Below are 16,365 nucleotides of genomic sequence, written 5' to 3'. Positions count from 1 at the left end.
ACTGAATCAGTTATGCCTATGTTCACAAATATTTCCAAAAGTTCTCTTCTATCTGCATATAGTCTCTATTATTTTACCTTTGTGTAAATAAGTGTGCAATTAGAGATATAATTATTCAGAATATTTAAATATAATTAAAAGAGGTTCAAATTTAAGGTTATATTAGAAATACTTAAAAACTATTCACAGGAAGACATTAAAATAATTTTTATCAATAAAAATAACTTTTACTTGTTTTAAAGTTCACAGAAATGGAATGAAGTCCAGATTTATTAAACTGTTTTTGAATGATATCAGCAAAATGGTCAAGTGAGGAACTCCTAAATTCATCCTTCCATAAAAGCAACTGAGACCCTGGCAAAACTATCAGAATCAATTTTTTGGAATGTTGGAAATTACCAAAAGCAGCATGGGAAGCAGTTATTCAACAAAATGACTGAAGCACAATAAAAATAGCAAGCTTTTTGTTGTTTTTATTTGACCTTATTCTCATCCCCCATACTTCAACTCAGTGGTAGCCTTGAAAACGGTGGTAGTTGTGAAAATACTACAGTACAGAATAATTTCCTCCAAACATATACGAAACCTAAATAGACAAAAAGAGAAATCGAAAATCAGAATAGACTTATAACAAGTGACAAGGATGAGTCTGTAGCCAAAAGACTTATATAACAAGAAAGTCCAGGACCAGAAGTTTTCATATCTACCAAATGCTTAAAGGAAAATATCTTAAATCCTTCACAAACTCTTCACAATAGAAGAGGCATTCTGGCTAACTCAATCTACAATGCTAGCATTACCCTGACACCAACCAACAACATCACAAGGAAATGGAATTACAGATCAATATCCCTTATAGATAGATACAATAATCCTCAACAGAATACCAGCAAACCTCATTCAGCTACATATTAAAATGATTATACACCATGACCAAGAGAGATTTATACCAGAAATTCAAAGCTGGTGCAACATACAAAATTGATCAGTGTAATAACATACCATGCTACTATAATAAAGAAAAAAAGGATGCGGAAAAAGATTTTGAAAAACTCCAACACTCTTTCATAATAAATACACTCAACAAATTAAAAGTAGAAGAAAATTTTTACCTTGATAAAGGGCATCTATACAAAATCCACAATTCCATCATACTTAATTGTGAAAGACTTAAAACAATAGCCCACAGATAGAAACAACACAAACGTCCGTCATCTTATAGATGGATAAATACAATGTGGTATAGTCATAAAATGTTTTATTTATTATTTAATCATAAAAGAGAATGAAGCACTATATAAAACTAATGTAAACATTGTATGTCAATAATACTTCAATAAAAAAAGAAAAAATAATAATTTTGAGCTAAAAAATAAATGTGGGGGGAGGGATAAAGTACCAAAAGTTGCTACAATGCCTACGCACCACCTTGAAAACATGTTTCATTTACATGAAATGTCCAGGATTGGTAGTACTAGAGAGAGAGGAGGTAGGTTAATAGATACCAGGAGAAATGAAGAGGGACAAATTTTTTACAAATATTTATATGAATATTCAGTGATGAAATTACTCTGAAATTAGATAGTAGTAATGGCTTTGCTACATTATAAATATTTTTAAAACCACTTAATTATGCACCTTAAATTTATTTCAATGGTGGGTTTTATGTTATATGAATTTTGCATCCATTAAAATATTATTTTATATGTGATATAAATTATATTTATGTCACATTTAAATACATAAATTCATGTATTTCATTCTTTATTTAAATTTAAAAGATGAAAGGGAATGAACAAAATATTCTTGAGATCCAAAGTTACCTTTGCCTGAAGAAAATAAATTTTTAAGTATCGATGGGTTATTTCAAATTTTTTAATTTAATTTCTAAATCTCATTGCTTTCCTAAAGTTGAAATCTTTCGTGCTTGAATCATGCTTTCACATAGTACATTCATCAGGCTGAGAAAGACCTAATTCCCATGGCTAATTCACTTAAAAATAAATTTCTGAATGAGGATAGATTTTCTGAGATAAAGAGTTATAACAATGCAGAAAAATAACGACACAATTCTCTCTCTCTCTCTTTCTTTTTTTTTTTCATTTATACCTTTCACAGATCATCTCTCTTGGAAGATGACTTTGGTCACTGCTGTTTATCTTTCTCCCCATGCCAACATTCATTCTTCAGTCTGTGGGCTTCTGGCAAACCTGAACTCACCTAGCTCTAGAGTTGGGCAGGTAACAAAGTTCTGGGCAATCAGAGAAGTACAGTATGCTCACCCTGTGATTAAGTCATGGGCGAGTGTGTTTCAAGCTGGGGCAACAATAGCAATTTTGCTTGGAATGTGACTCTAAATCTGCACTGTCAAATTCTGTAGGCAGTAGCCCAATGTGATTTGTTTAAATTGCAATCAATTAAATTTAAGTAAAATTAGCAATTTAGTCACTCAGTGACACTAGCTATACTAGTCAGGTGCTCAACAGCCACAGTTGCTTGGCTATCATGTTGGGCAGTAAATACACAAAAATACTTCCATCATTACAGAAATTTCTATTGGACAGTACTTCTATAGTTCTTCTAAACCAGCATTCTTCAAGATTTATCGTTTAAAAAGTTTAAAATTATAGCCACATTCAAAAAGTAAAAGGAAACAGATGAAGCTACTTTAAAAAAAAAAAAATGATTTTATTTATTTATTTGACAGAGAGAGATCACAAGCAGGCAGAGAGGCAGGCAGAGAGAGAGAGGGAAGCAGGCACCCTGCTGAGCAGAGAGACTTGATTCCAGGACCCCGAGATCATGACCTGAGCCGAAGGCAGCGGTTTAACCCACTGAGCCACCCAGGCGCCCCAGATGAAGCTACTTTTAATAAAACATTTTAATAGGCTATCATTTTATTTTATTTTTTTAAAAAGATTTTATTTATTTATTTGACAGAGACACAGCGAGAGAGGGAACACAAGCAAGGGGAGTGTGAGAGGGAGAAGCAGGCTTCCTGCCAGGCAGGGAGCCCAATGCAGGACTCTATCCTAGGACCCCGAGATCATGACCTGAGCCGAAGGCAGACACTTAATGACTGAGCCATCCAGGCACCCCTAGGTTATCATTTTAACAGGTCATTGATATGAAAAATTTTAATGAGAGATTTTGAGCTTTTTTTAATAATAAGTCTTCTAAATCTGCTATATATTTTATATATTTTACTTAACATATAATTCAATTTGGATCAGCTGCATTTCAACTGTCCAATACCAAATGTCATTAGTGGCTACCATATTGGATATTGTAGGTCTAGAGTTGAGGTGGGATTTCTCAACTTGAGCATCAGTGGTATTTTTCGATTAATTAAGTCGCTTTATTAAAGGTTATCCTTTGCATTGAAAGGTGGTAGGCTATGTCCCCTGCCTTTACTCACTAGATGGTAGTAGTTTCAAACCCAGTTGTGACTAACAAAATATGTAAAACATTGCCAAATGTCCCTTGGGGGGCAAAATTGACCCATTCAAGAACCACTGCTCTAGAGAAAGGACTTCTCTTTTCTGGAAGACAATTCACAAGAATAATGTAAACCTTCAACTATTTAGGTTATCAAGTGGAAACTGAGAATAAAGACAATAAAACAAGAGACAGAGCACAGAAGTGGGAAGCTCTGAGTCTGGTAATATGATTTCAGTCCCCAAGTGCCTGAGGGTCTCAGTTAAGGCACCAAATCTTGATTTTGACTCAGGTCATGATCTCTGGGTCCTGGGATTGAACCCCATTTGAGGCTCCATGTTCAGTGGGGAGTCTGCTTCAGGATTCTCTGTTCCCCCCCGACCTCTTTCTCAAATAAATAAATCTTAAAAAATTTTGAATATGATTTCAGTCACTTGATGAAAACTCAGCTGAATATTCTTAAACCACTGGACATTGCAGTGACATAAACCGATGTATTTCTTTCCTTAACCTAAGCCAGTTTGATTGACTTTTCTCTAATTTACAACTGTAATAATCCTAAATGATCCGTCATTACAACCTAAATACATAAAATACACTCATTAGTATTTTTTCCTCACAAAACAAAGATAAATTCTTCCTCCCATATGATTTATGATAGCTTTCAATTTCCTTCCTAGAGTTACCCCATACAGAATGAAAGCTATTTTTTGCACACTTTATGTTTCAGATAAATATATGCAATAGGAAGCCTTGATAGAACTTTTTGCTAGGGTATTGACATTAACTTTGTCCATTGTTAATAAAATCCATTCACCAAAACTGTGATAAGATGGGCTGCTTGTATAACCTTAATCCTGTTGCTTTATTTTGATTCTCATATTTTTAAAAGATGAAAATTATGCAGCCAGTGTGGTAGTTCCCACTGGGAATAAAATTGTAGCATTCTTTGCGTGCTTCTGTTCCTTTTTATCTGAGCTTTACTCAATAATAATGTCACCCTTGGATGAAGCTAAAAAATTGAGATAAAATCTAAACAAAGCTTTCATCATGGTGTGAACATGTGTCACCTCCACTGTTTTTGGAAAGATGCTATTGATTTCTCTCCAAAAGATCTGCTTAATTGTCATTAAAAAGTGAAAACACATCTTTGAAATAGATCTAGATAAAATAAGAATTCTTATAAGAAGTAAAGGATAAAAGTCAGTTTGATTTGTACAAAGGAAATTTTAGCTTAATTATACCACTCCTTCCATCACATTTGGGTATTTTAACAAAGTCACGTGATTTTCTCTGCACATAAATAAACTCTGCCAGTATTTTCATGTATACATAAATTTTCAGACCATTTTTCAAAAGATGCATTAGAAAGAGAGTAGTTGAAGGGCACCAGCGTGGATCAGTTGGTTAAGTGTCTGCCTTCAGATCAGGGCATGATCTCTGGGTCCTGAGACTGGATCCAGGATCAGGTTCTGGAATTAAGCCCTGCATTGAGCTTCCTGCTCAGTGGGGAGTCTGCTTCTCTCTCTCCCTCTGCCCCTCCCCAGTACTCATTCTATCTCTCTCTCTCTCTCTCAAATAAATAAAATCTAAAAAAAAAAAAAAAATCAAAAAAAGTAGTTGAGAATATTCTGAATAAGATACAGTGAGTGTCTTTTTTTTTTTTTTTTTTTTGGCTTCTTTTAAACTTGATGTATCTGTGTCTGCCCAGAGGCCAGCACTCTTGCAGGCATTTCATTGCTCTACTCATATACTCTACTTTTACAAAAGAAAGTGAGTATATAAAGGATCTGTGTAAAGGCATGACCAGAAATACCCCTTTAGGTCAGTTCATGGTACCAAAAGAACTGATGACAAACAAAGCAAATTAGTAGAACCATTCTTGGCCAAGGAAAATGCACAGGAATTTTGCAATGAAATAAAATCATGTCATTCCAGAGACTTTCATAATGGTTAAAAATTTAGTTATTTCATTCTGACAATTGACCTCCTTTTTTGGAATGGCTTTGTGAAAAAGAATCAGGGTCGCGCCTAAAAAAGAAAACATTTTGAAGCACTTAATGATAACTGAAATAAAGGTGGTACCATATAAGTTTAAAGAACCTCGTTTTTTTAATAATAATTTTAATGTGAAAAAACGTAAATAACATAAAATTTGCTAACTCACCTATTTTAAGTGCACAGTTCCGTGGCATCAAATACTTTCATTCATACTGTTGTGTAATTATTACCATCATCCATGTATAGAACTTTTCATTTGTAAAACTCAAACTATACACCTAAAACAATTACTTCTCATCCCTTCCTCTCCCCAACCCCTGTTAACACCTATCTACTTTCGATATTTTTTTAAGATTTTATTTATTTATTTGACAGACAGAGATCACAAGTAGGCAGAGAGGCAGGCAGAGAGAGAGGAGGAAGCAGGCTCCCTGCCGAGCAGAGAGCCCAATGGGGGCTCGATTCCAGGACTCTGGGATCATGACCTGAGCCGAAGGCAGAGGCTTTAACCCACTGAGCCACCCAAGTGCCTCTCTACTTTTATTTTTATGAATTTGACTATTCTAGTTACTTCATGTAAGTGGAATTGTATAATATTCATCTTCTTGTGATTGGATTATTTCACTTAACATAATATCCCCAAGGTTCATCCATGTTGTAGTATATCTCAGAATTCTATTTATTTATTTATTTATCTATCTATCTATCTATTTATTTATTTATTTTTAAAGATTTTATTTATTTGACAGACAGAGATCATAAGTAGGCAGAGGCAGGCAGAGAGAGAGAGAGAGAGGAGGAAGCAGGCTCCCTGCTGAGCAGAGAGCCCGATGCGGGGCTCGATCCCAGGACCCTGAGACCATAACCTGAGCCCAAGGCAGGGGCTTAACCACTGAGCCACCCTGGTGCCCCATCAGAATTCTTTTTATTTTTAAGGCTGACTGATATTCCATTTTATGTAAATACCACATTTTGTTCATTTTCATTCATCAATGAACATATGCATTGTCTCCATGTTTTAGCTAATGTAAATAATGCTGCTAAGAACATGAGTGTACAAATACACTTTTAACTCCCAGTTATTTTTGGTGTGTACTAAGGAATGGAATTGCTGGGTCATATGGTGATTCTATTTTGAATTTTTTGAAGAATTTCCATACTTTTTTCATAGCAGCTATACCATTTTACATTCTCATCAACAGTGCACAAGAGTTCCAATTTCTCTGCAACCTTGCTAACAGTTGCCATTTTCTGTGTTTTTTTTTTTTTTTTTTTTTATATATAGTAACCATCCTAGTAAGTGTGAGTGGTATCTCATTTTGGTTTTTGTTTCAATGATTAGTGTTGCTGAGCATCGTTTTGTGTGTTTATTGGTTGTTTGTATATTTTCTTTCAAAAAATGTCTATTCAAGTTCTTTGCTCACTTCTGAATTTTTTTATTGCTATTGTTCACATTAAGATATTCTCTGTATATTCTGAATATCAATCCTTTATCAAATATATGATTTATAAATATTTGCTCCTATTCTGTGGGTTGTTATTTTACTCTATTGTTAGTACATTTGACATTTGGGCCCCTAACAGTTGTATTTTTTTTCATAAAGTCCAATTTATCTATTCCTTTTGTTGCCTGTGCCTTTGGTTTCATAGCTAAGAAGTCATTGCCAAATCCAGTGTTGTCAAGCTTTTCCCTTTGTTTTTTACTAAGAGTTTTATAGTTTTAGCTCTCATGTTTAAGTCTTTGATGTATTTTGAGTTATACACAGTGTAAGGTAATGAACTAATTTTAATCTTTTGTATGTGGGCATCCAGTATTCTTAGCACTCTGTTGAAAAGACTGCCCTTTCCTTATTAAATTGTCTTGACAATTTTGATGAAAAGCATTTAACAATCTATGTAAAGGTTTATTTCTGGACTCTGTATTCTATTCCAATGCTCTATATAAACTGTCTGTCATTACAAATATGTGTATATGCCACTGCCACACTGTTCTGATTACTACAGCTTTGTAGTGAGTCTTACAATTAAGAATGTGAGAATGGGTTTTGAGATTTTTTGAGAAGAGAAACCTAAGAAACTAACAAAAATACTTGACATTTTATTATTCATAACAATCTCACTAAGGTAAAAATGTTGGGTTAAATGTAATGAGTATATGTGTGAGGACATAACTTAATTAGCAATATCATAGTTATCACTCTAATAATTCATAATAGGTATGTAAGTGAGATAGATGAAACTGAGAATTAAAACACTGGAAAATATTTTATTTTAAAAAATTCAATTGATGGGGCACCTGGGTGGCTCAATGGGTTAAAGCCTCTGCCTTCCACTCAGGTCATGATCAATGAACATATGCATATCCCAGGGTCCTGGGATCAAGCCTTGTATTTGGCTCTCTGCTCAGCAGGGAGTCTGCTTCCTCCCCTCTCCCTGCCTGCCTCGCTGCCTACTTGTGATCTCTGTCTGTCAAATAAATAAATAAATAATCTTTAAAAAAAAAATAAAAATTCAAATGAGTTTTTAAGATAAAGTAAAAAAAAAAATGCTACTCTCATTCTTACTGGGTGTGTGTATGTATGATGGAGTCTCAAGCCAATTTTCTTCTACATTTTTTTCAAAGTATAACATAATAAATATTTATTAGATAAAAAAATTTTAAGGTGCGCATAAAGAAAAACTAACCATGTCCACTTCAGTCTCTTAACTGATTTCTGAGAGACTAAAAAGAACTAGGGCAGAAAGGGAAGGATGACTCAGGTGTGCGAAATTGGTTTTCCTTTGGAAGGAATTAAGACCCATTTTTGTTGCTCTTAGAAAAGTGAATGTTAACTTTTGCTTAAAAAAGCAAGAGATTTTTACCTTCTTATAAATAAGCTTTCTAAATTAATTTATCTCTTTTTGACTTCTTATTATTTTATTGAACTTATTTATCATTTTAGTGAATCTTTGAAATTAAGCTCCAAGTAGTGTTGAGTTTGGAACCAATAGCAGATTTTAAATATGATTCATAAAGCATGTTTAAACTGATGGAATTGTTTTTGAATACATTGGAAATGTTTCAGTGTTGATACAATTTTATATTCCCTTAATGTACAAATTTATTTCACTTTCTGGGTTTTCATGCTTACCACTAGTTGAGGAAACAAAATGGTTTTGACACATGTAGAGTTACATGCATTATATGTCATCCATCATATTCACAATATAAAAACTCAAATATGCTAATTCACCAAAAGTTGTATGATACAGAATGGAGAGTTTTTGTATAATCAAACAGCTTTAGGTAAAACTTTTTTTTTTAAGAATTTTTTATTTTTTATTAGACAGAGATCACAAGTAGGCAGAGAGGCAGGCAGAGAGAGGAGGAAGCAGGCTCCCGGCTGAGCAGAGAGCCCGATGCAGGGCTCAATCCCAGGACCCTGGGATCATGACCTGAGCTGAAAGCAGAGGCTTTAACCCACTGAGACACCCAGGCACCCCTAGGTAAAACTTTATAATTAAAAATAACAAACATAAATTGACCTCTGAATATATCTAGGAACCCAATAGATTTAATATAGTATCTCTGGGTGGTTATTAATTATAAGCATCAGTGTTTTTTTGTTTGTTTTTTGTTTTGCTTTGTTTTGTTTTGTTTTTAACAAACAGGAAGGAATGGTTGGCATTACATCACTTCAACATTTAAGCCAGTGCAGGAAAAAATAGGCCCTTTCTTACAGTCAATCAGCTTTGGTTGTTAGCTGCTAAGAGCATGCTTTTTATCAGTAATATAAATTGACAATTAGATTCCAATATGTGCTATAAAACAGAGTATACACTTAAAAGTTTTTGAAATACAAAGAAAGAAATGAATGATGGGTATTGAGTTTGTGGAAAGCCTTCCAAGGAGGTGATTTTTGAAATAGTCTTGGAAGAAATGACATTTTCTCTACCTCTCTTTTCTCTAAAACTTTATCATTCTACTCCTTCCACTCTCCATCTATGTTTTAGTTGCTCCCCTTTACATGGCTTCTTAGATCCTCCAGAATGACTACAGATCATACTTGATGCTTTTATAACACATTTGCATATGTTACATTATATTGTAATTTGAGTTTTAATTTTAATCTGCCTCATCACTCTGACTTCCCTGAAGACCAAGGGAAGAGGTTTTGTTAAGTTATGTAGCAACAGCATGTGAAACAATGTCTGTACCAGCACTAAAAAGTATAGAAGTATCAATTAATATATCATATTTTTCCAGATGCAGAATTGGGGGAAAGCATATTCCAGAAAGCTGTAATAACACCAACCAACGAAATGCAATAAAGAACATAGCAGGAATAAATGTGTGAAACTAGAACTTAGCATGGTTGGAAGTGTTTTACACTGTTCTACTTCTTGATTCTCCAGATTTTATCAGGTTCTACATTAATTGCATTTATTTATTTCTCTCTCACTCAATTAGATCATCAAAGTCAGGATATAGTGCTCTCTTTCTTTGATGTTTTGCCAGAGCCAAGAATAATGTCAAAAGGCGATCTCATTTAGGCAATATTAGAGTTGAAATTCAAACTCAGATCTCAGTTATTCATAAAGTAATTTTCCAAAATCAACATTAAAAAAAGAACATAATAATTAGTGTTATTCTTTAAAATTCATTTCAACTTCAATTGTATATTGATGATTTAACATTTGCATAATAGCTCATGAATAATAATAAAATGTAAAAAAATAAACAAAGTAGAATCTATTCTCTTGAATTACTCATAGTCTACTACATAATTCAGGTGATTATAGATCTCATGATAAGGTAGAGAGGTATTAGTTACAACAGAGATAAGAAAGTATTTTCTTGAAGCACAGAATTCAATCCTGTTTGGGAAGACTGAAGAAGGATTTGTGGATGAAAATTCAAATATCTCCTTTCCTTGAAAAATAAAATAACAAAAAATAAAACCCATATTCTCTAAGCTTAGCACTAAAAGATTAATTTACTCATGGGGAGAGAGAGTTAGGTGTAGATACATTTGCAGCTCACATTTTTATCACTTGAGGTTCAACATTCAGTTATTTGTTACCCAATAACATTCATTCTTTTCTCAGGAGTAAAAAATGAGAAGTACCCTATGGAAAGACAAATCATGAGGGACAGTCTTGCCTACAATTTTTAACTTACCGTGGTTGTGTGAATTTTCTCCCTTCACTGAAAACTTTTCAAAAGTATTGATTTTATTATTTTTTAAAGGAAGATGATTCTTACGTTGTTAATTTTGTGCATTCTGACAGGTAACAGATGTTGGTGAAGATGCAGAGAAAGGGAAATACTCTCGCATTGTTGGTGGAAAAACAAACTTGTGCAGCCCCTCTGGAAGACAGTATAGAGTTTCCTCAAAAAGTTAAAAATAGGACAACCCTACAACCTAGCAATTGCACTACTAGATATTTACCCAAAAGATACAAAAATACTTATTTGAAGGAGCACATACACTCTGATGTCTACAGCAAGATTATCAACAATAGCCAAATTATGGAAACAGTCCAAATGTCCATCACTGATGAATGGATAAAGAAGATGTAGTGTGAGATATGTGTGTGTGTGTGTGTGTGTGTGTGTACACCTACACAATGGAATATTACTAAACCATCAAAAAGAGTGAAATCTTGCTATTTGCAAGGATGTGGATGATGCTAGAGGATATTATGCTAAGCAAAGTAAGTCAGTCAGAGAAAAACAAATACCGTATGATCTCTCTCACATGTGGAATTTAAGAAATAAAACAGATGAGCATGAGGGAAGGGGTAAAGAAAAGAGAGAGGGAGGCACACCATAAAAGACTCTTAACTACAGAGAACAGACGGAGTGTTGCTGGAGGGGAGATGGGGGAGGATGAGCTAAATGGGTGACCGATATTAAGGACGACACTTATGATGTACACTGGGTGTTGTATGGAAGCGATCGGTCCCTAAATGAATTAGTGAAGCCATTATCATACTGTCTATTCACTAACTAGAATTTAAATCAAATCTTGATACAAAAAAATAAAGAAAATGATAGTTCCATAAAAGAAGAGTAAACTTTCCATAAAGAAAAGAGTTTACTTTCCATAAAGAAAGAGTTTACTTTCCATAAAGAGAGTAGAATTTCAAAAAGAGAAATATGGCATAGACATTTCAGTCTCAAGAACACCAGACAGAAATGCACAATTATGCAAAGAAAATATTATCCAATGGAGGATGATTCTGAGTTTGCCGTGTGGAGTAAGTATGAGAGTGTGTAACGGGGAAGACTGGAGAACAGACTAAGGCAGCATCTTTATTGATATTTTGGATTTGGTTAAACAAGCGATGAGGAGTTAGAAAAAAAATATATGCCAATCTTCCTTCAATGTGAATGGATTGGAAAGATCAGAAAATAGAAGCACAGATCTTCAAGATAATATGCAAGAGACTACTGCCCAAACCCAGGGCAACAGAAAATGAGTGTAAGAGTTCTGAGTAGGTTCTATAAAACGAAAAAACAATAAAATCACATAGCCCCTGAAGAGTAGAAAGATATGGAGCTAGGCTTCTTCTGCATTGTACCTAGTAAACTCCGGAGAGATGTTAACCTAGAAAAGATGTCAGGGCTAAATTCTATAATGAAAATGTCCCAAAGATTTATATAATGATCAAATGGAGTTCTGTAGATCCAGTTAAAATAACCAAATCTCGATGTAACATGAAAATCAAAATCACAAACACTATGAATCTGAAAAAGAATTTTATTTCTAAATTCCACCAAAAAGATTTACTGTTAAAAATACCAAAAGTAATTTGAAAAGAAACAGGGTGTGTGGCTTAAAACCCCAAGTATGTAAATCCATACTCTATCTTAATGGAAATCTTAGTGGTAGAAAAGGAATAAATAAAATAAGATGACTGACCAGATACATATCTAAATACTGCTATGTTTTCTTGGTATTTAACTTTATTTTATTTTTTGACACAAATACTTCATGGGAAATCAATTGTTATCCCTCTGTTGTTTGTAAACTTTTATATACACAGAGGCATATATATTTCTTCTTTTATTTTAGAACTAGAAAAACAATCGTCAACCTGAGGTGAAAATAATTATTCACCAATATGTTTTCTAGTTATTTTATTTTAGATATATGTATTTACTCTTCTAACTCAGCAGTAAAATATTTTGCAATATATTGCTGATAGGAATCTAGCAATATATTTTCAAACTTTTTAACTTTAACCTCAATGTCATTTATTCAATATTCTATACTTCCCTCACTAAATTCAGGTGCATTTTTTTTTTGTAATAGCTAATTATATAAACACTACTCAAATAATGTTATTAACTAATAAGTTAAAAAGAACATTCTAATAAATATTCCGAGAATATTGGCAAGACTGTACAAGGAATGAAATATAAAAGGTTATCAATCTTTTAAAAATGTTCCACTTCATTATGCTAATGAAGAGTCTATTTACTCTCCCAGAATGTGTTTTTAGACATTGAAATACTTGGAATGTTTGCACATTTGGGGGGCAGGGAGGTTGTTTGTTTTTAATTGGAGAATGAGATGGTAATTTGGCTTTGGAAGAAGACAAGCAGACAAGCTGAGGGGAATGGAGTTTAAGGAACAGTATCTCATAATTTTCTGATCTGAGACAATTCTTTAGTCTGGTATGCGCGAAAAACGGATGGAATTATTCATGATGGACTTCGAGACTATTGACACTGCACAGCCGCTGTGAGGCACAGGTAGCTGAGCTGCGAAGGGACTGCTCTGACCTGTCTCTAGGAACTAGCAGCCTCTAAGGATGGAGAGATTTGAGTAAATCCAAGAACTGCCTCTGGCAAGTAGACGCATGGCAGCTCCTATGGTGGCCTGTGGCCAATGCAGACTCCAGAGCAGTGCCTTAGTAGGAATAGGGGTAGAAAAGGAAGAATAAAAGATTACTTAGGAGGCATGTGTGGAACGAGCCCTTGAGAAATCGAGCAAATTACTTTCTCAGAAGCCGATCTTCTCCTTCAGCAGAAGTCCACGATTTTGTCCATAAATTCAAATGTGATTTTATTCTGTAGAAACAGGCTCTTGGGTCTTCGATGTTAAGGTTACACTTGCAAGCAAAGAAACAAAAATGAAATAATAGATAAATACTAACCAGCACAACTTAAGGTTCTATTATTTTGCTGGATGTTGTTCTATGCGCTATAACTATAGTCAGTCTTGTCACATCTGTATATGGGAAGGACCATCAAATTATGTAACCAGAGTCCACTGTAAATTTCTAGGGAAGAAATTCCAGTTATCCTTTAAATGCCTATAGTAGTAGTAACCCTAATATGCAGAAAAATTAGGAATGTAATTCAGAATCTCAAGAAGCAGTAAGTAGCCTGTGGAATCCCTCAAATAGCAGAGCTACCTAGGTTGATTACATTGATTCTAACTTGCCCTGGAAGTTGGTAATGAAATGGCTTAATCTCAAGAATGTAGGTTTCTACTTTCTTAAATTTTAGAATCAAAGAATATAGTAATTATACGAAAGGGTTTATCTTGATAGGTTCATAAAAAAATTTCCCCCTTAAAATGTAATAGTTTTGCAAAAAAACTGAAAGTTTCTAAAAATGAACATCCCCTGTGCTGGACGATCCCACTCCTGGGTACATACCTTAGATAAACAAACATATATGCCCTCTCAAAATCCATACGTGAATGTTTAGAGTGGCTGTATTAAAAATTATTCCAAACTGAAAACATTCCAGGGTCCTTCTGTAGACATGTTTTGCTTTAGCCGTACAATGGAATACTAATAATAAAAAGGAAAAAACAATTGATAAACACAACTATATAGATGAATCCCAAAGACATTATGCTAAGGAAACAAACCAGTCTCAAAAAGTATATACTTTATGATTTCTTTCATGTAACTTTCTATTAAAGCTAAACTATGGTGACAAAGAATAATTTGGTGATTTCCAAAGGTTAAGATTAGAGGGAATTCGTGATGGAAAGGGCAGCAGATGAGAATTTGGGGGGAAATGGCAATGAAAATAAGCTGTATCCTGATTGTGGTTACACAATTCTATACAAGTGTTAAAGTTCATAGAATTACAGATGACAAAAGAGTCTCTTTTATTTTAAATTACTTTTATTTTAAAAAATTACCCTGATAAGATATGCCCTCAAATATTATTTATTCATATATGAACAAAGTTAAAACCAGAAAAATAAAGAATTAAGTGAAGAGTTATTTAAAACAAAAAAGTTATTTGTTATTTTCCTGGAGAGCAGAAATCTAAACATGTGAAATAAGTTAAGTGCAATTAGTTACCTTAAAAAAATTTGGCTTATACATTTAGTGTAATAGCTTCCTAATTACAATTTAAAATAAGTTGTTTTAGCAATCTATTCAGACTTTTATTTTAAGTTGAAATTTTACTAATTATATACAATCTTATGTTTCTAAAAACATATTTTACCATACTTAGAAACTTACTATACTTTTAATAATTACTTAAGTAATTATAGACACTGTGTTTAAGCCAAGTAATTAAATGACTTAAAATGAAAACAAATGGTGTAATTTTAATTTAAAACATTTGAAATTATTTTCACCATGTATATTAATGATGTCAAGCTTTATTCAAAGGCCACTTTAAAATGGTTTTCAAATTCCTTTCTTTTTTAAAGATTTTATTTATTTATTTGACAGAGAGAGATCACAAGTAGGCAGAGAGAGAAGGGGAAGCAGGCTCCCTGCCGAGCAGAGAGCCTGATGTGGGGCTCGATCCTAGGACCCTGAGATCATGACCTGAGCTGAAGGCAGAGGCTTAACCCACTGAGCCACCCAGGAAACCCTGGTTTTCAAATTTCTTAGACTTGTAAATAGAATAATCAAAATCATAGGTTGAACAAAAGCTTAAGGAAGAGGTAGGCAATTGGAAATTTGTATATAAATTCAAAGATCAAAATAACACCTAAATAACTTACTCTTCACATAAATTTATCTTCAAGAACATCAAAGACCTGACAGAAACAGATGTTATTTTCCCCATTTTTCAGATGAGGAACAAGACACAAAGAGGTTAATTTATATTTCATGTACAGAAACACTACCTAGTATTCCTGCAAAAGTGAAGTATTAAGAGCTCTTGTATAGTTCTGTTTTAATTGCAAATTATAACCCAGAGGGCAATTAAGCAGCATCAGATTTCTAAAATATGTCATCATATCTGGTAATTCCTTTAGTGATCATATTACTTTATTAAAAATTTAACCTTTAAAATTTTTAACCTTCATTATACTCAAAAATTGGGAAAAAACAATGTCCTATATTAAAGAACTGTTAAAAAAGAGAATCGGTTAAATCCATGCAACATAAATGTCTCAAGAGCTATTTGATATGACACAGTAAAGCTCTGAAAATTTTCTTCTAGAAGAATATTTAAATATTGGTATAAAAATTTATTAAGTGAAGAAAGTTTAAAGTAGTCAGGATGTATGATTTTTAAGTACACTGGTTATATAACTCATATAAGGAATGACATGACATGGAGAGAAAAAAGAATTGAATCATATATACTAAAATGATTACAGTGTATTTTCCTAAGTGGTGAGCTGATTTTTGCTTTACTCTTTTTCTAGCTTTCCTGATTGAATGACAATATATCTGAAAGAGAAAAATATATTCCATTAAAAATAGTCAGGTAGTGCTTATATGCAATATTGTGTACTGATTCATTCATTCACTGAGAGAAGAAAACACAAGCTTGTCATTGGCTTCATGATTGCTTTCTCCTGTGTAATTGTATTAACTGATTCTATTCTCATGGTCAGCATCCTCTCTCAAAGGACTTCATGGATATAATTTCATATATGGGTACTCCTTGGTAGTTTTGGAAATTGAACATATGAAGAAAATATCTTTTCCAGGTTGGTA

The 16,365-nt window shown here is 33.4% G+C and overlaps 1 long non-coding RNA gene across 1 annotated transcript; it reads right to left on the bottom strand.

The window, feature by feature from the left end:
• Nucleotides 1-496: 496 nt before the first annotated feature.
• Nucleotides 497-14,228, bottom strand: LOC309866683. Its single transcript, XR_014312752.1, has 3 exons — nt 14,095-14,228; nt 13,430-13,542; nt 497-586 (listed from the first exon to the last, which is right to left on the bottom strand). It is a non-coding gene; the product is annotated as an uncharacterized lncRNA (long non-coding RNA).
• Nucleotides 14,229-16,365: the final 2,137 nt, after the last annotated feature.

Source organism: Mustela nivalis (assembly GCF_964662115.1).
Source record: "Mustela nivalis genome assembly, chromosome: 6".
NCBI lineage: Eukaryota > Metazoa > Chordata > Mammalia > Carnivora > Mustelidae > Mustela > Mustela nivalis.
This window is presented reverse-complemented; position numbering and strand designations above follow the sequence as displayed.